Source organism: Eptesicus fuscus, chromosome 1 (assembly GCF_027574615.1).
Source record: "Eptesicus fuscus isolate TK198812 chromosome 1, DD_ASM_mEF_20220401, whole genome shotgun sequence".
NCBI lineage: Eukaryota > Metazoa > Chordata > Mammalia > Chiroptera > Vespertilionidae > Eptesicus > Eptesicus fuscus.
In genome coordinates this window covers 110,352,796-110,355,998 of record NC_072473.1, presented here as the reverse complement: position 1 = coordinate 110,355,998, position 3,203 = coordinate 110,352,796, and the positions used below count along the sequence as shown (strand labels likewise).

The 3,203-nt window shown below is 43.7% G+C and overlaps 1 pseudogene; it reads right to left on the bottom strand.

Annotated features, from left to right (window-relative positions):
• Window positions 1–1,494: 1,494 nt before the first annotated feature.
• On the bottom strand, window positions 1,495–2,099 carry LOC114228186 (ferritin light chain-like; annotated as a pseudogene).
• Window positions 2,100–3,203: the final 1,104 nt, after the last annotated feature.

Here is a 3,203-nt window from a genome sequence, read left to right as displayed (position 1 = left end):
TTTGTCTTTTACTTTGCCTTTGTTTTAAAGTTTAATTTTTCAGATGTAAGTAATGCTACCTCAGCTGTTTTTCATTTCCATTTACATGAAATATCTTTTTCCATCCTTTTACTTTTAATCTGTGTGTATCTTTTGTTCTGAATTGGGTCTCTTGTAGACAGCATATATATGGGTCTTGTTTTTTTTTTTTTTTATCAATTCAGCTACCTTGTGACTTTTAACTGAAACATTTAATCAATTGGCATTTAAAGTGATTATTGATAGGTATGCATTTATTCTTTTAACTATATTTTGTTGTTGATTTTTTCTCCTTCTTAAAGCAGGCCCTTTAACATACCTTGTAATACTTGTTTGGTGGTAACAAACTCCTTTAGCTTTTTCTTATCTAGGAAGTCCTTTATTTCTCCTCAATTTTAAATGCTCACTTTGCTGATTAAAGTAGTCTTGGTTGTAGGCCATTGCTTTTCATCACTTTGAATTATTTCATGGCAATTCCCTGTGGCCTGAAATGTTTCTGTTGATAAATTAGCTGAGAATCTTATGGGAGCGCCCTTGTAGGTAACTAACTGTCTTTCTCTTACTGCTTTTAAGATTTTCTCTGTCTTTAACCTTTGTCATTTTAATTATGATGTATCTTGGTGTGAGCCTCTTTGGGTTCATCTTGTTTGAAACTCTGCACTTCCTCAACTACTGTGTATTTTTCCTTCACTATTTCTTCAAGGTGGGTCTCAATCTCTTCCTCTTTGTCTTCTCATTTTGGTGCGCTTGTGATGTGGATGTTGTTATGCTTCATGTCATCCCAAAGGTGCCTTAAACTATCCTCATTTTTAAAAAAAAATATTTTTTATTGATTTCAGAGAGAGGAAGGGAAAGGTAGAGAGAGATAGAAACATCAATGCGGAGAGAGAATCATTGGTCAGCTGCTCCCTGCATGCCCCCTACTGGGGATCAAGCCTGCAACCTGGGCATATTTACCTACCCTGAACTAAACTGTGACCTTCCGGCCCATAGGTTGAAGCTCAACCACTGAGCCACCAAGCTGGGCTATCCTCATTGTTTAAATTCTTTTTTCTTTTTGCTGCTCTGTTTGGGTGTTCTTTTCTACCTTGTCTTCCAAATTGCTTATTTGATCTTTTGCTTCTTCTAATCTACTGTTTATTCCTTTCAATATATTCTTCATTTCAGATATTGTATTCTTCAGTTCTGACTAGTACATTTTCATGGTTTCTATGTCCTTTTACATGCTGTTGAGCATCCTTATAACCATTATTTTGAACTCTATATCTAATAAACTACTTGCCTCCATTTCATTTAGCTCTTTATCTGGAGATTTCTCCTGTTCTTTAATTTGGGGCCTGTTTTTTGGTCTCTCTCTCTCTCTCTCTCTCTCTCTCTCTCTCTCTCTCTCAAAAGCTTTATTGTTTCATTTGGTCTAATGCATGGGAGAGGGCTCCAGGGTGGTTAAAAGAATGGCTAGTAGTTTCGGGAAGAGGCTCAGGTAAAAGCCAGAGACACAAGGATGCAGGGGGAGCGGGGGGGGCGCTCTGAAAGGTTTCTCGGCTCCAAAGACTCCTAGTGGTGCTGAGGGTGAGCCTTTAGAAGAGATACTTGCCCAGCCCAGCCTGGGGGGCGGCCAGCCTGTGGATGTTAGTCAGGTGGTCGCCCATCTTCTTGATCAGTTTCACCTCCTCTTCCAGGAAGCGGTTCTCCAGGAAGTCGCAGAGATGAGGGTCTGCACGGGTAGAAGCCAGGGCATGCAGCTCCAAAAGGGCCTGGTTCAGATTCTTCTCCAAGGCCAGGGTGGCTCCCATTATGTCCTGAGTTTTGCCCCAGTCATCCTGGGAAGGTTTATGCATGTTCTGGAAGAGAAAGCAGCCGCCACGCTTGTTTTGCAACTTTAAGAGATGCTCAGCACCCTCACGCTTCTTATCCACCAACTCATGGAAGAAATAACCCACACCCTACAGAGCCACATCGTCATGGTCAAAATCGTAGCCCAAAGAGAGGTAGGTGTAGGAGACCCGCAGATGCAGGTTGGCCAGGGGGTTGACCGCAGCCTCCACCTCAGTGGGATAATTCTGACGAATTTGGGAGCCCATGGTTGTTGGGCAATAAGGAGTTAAGGTAGAAAAATAAAACTTGTTGGCTGGTCCCGGAGGTGGTTCTGAAGGTGGTGACTGGTTGAGACGAAGGAGAATGGCTGGAGGCTGGAAGAAGGGGCGTCCCTGGATCTGTTCCGTCCAAACACTGTTGAAGCAAGAGACAGATCCAGGACCTCTGAGTGTGCCCTGGTCTCCACATTTTAGCTGCCTCTTTGTGATTGTTTCTATGTATTAAGTAGATCTACTATAACTCCCAGCTTCATGGTGTGGCCTTATGTAGTAACTATTCTGTGGAGTCCAATAGTTCAGTCTCTTTGATCACCTGAGCTGGGTGCTCCAGGAATGTCCTTGTATTAGTTTTGTGGTCCCTCCTGTTGTAATTGAGTCTTGATTGTTATTTGCCTGTTTGTGTGTGGGATTGACCTTCATGCTGTCAGACTTTGGCTCACGGCCTGCAAGCTGCTTTGCAGGTGCTAACCACACAAAGCAGAATTTGCCTAAGCAGGGTCTGGTACCTGTCAAGATCTCCCTTTGGATATGCCACTCAAGAAGCTAATTGGATCCTGCTCTGATGTTATCTGAAGCTGGCCACTTGATATGTTGGTTATGGGCCTCTTGGGAAAGACTCTGATGCAGGTCAATGTCAGATGCTGCCTGCGACTAGCCATGGGCAACTTGTTTGGAGCTATAAGCAATCCACAGTTTATAGCTGCCTCTGCTGGGCCTAGGTACACACAGGAAGGACTGAGCTGCACACCAAGGCTGGCTTGTGCTAGTAACAAGCTTGGAGTCAAGTCAACAAATGTCCTAAGGTGTCCCAAGATACGCCTCCACCTGCCTTTGCCTTCTGGCTGCCTGTTAGGCTCAGTCCCTGAAAGTAACTCTAGTGGTACTTGAGTTGCATGAGATAGGTTCACAGTGAGTCACTAGGTAGGGGCCAGTTGTGTTCACCAATTTAATACAGGTTCAAACTTGATTCCAGTGCTGGGTCTGAGGCCACTCAGAAAATGTCCCCTGGTATACCAAATTTAGCTGCCACCAGCTGGATGTTTTCATACATTTATGTTAGGACAAGGCCTCAGCTAGCAGTTTATCAAGCCC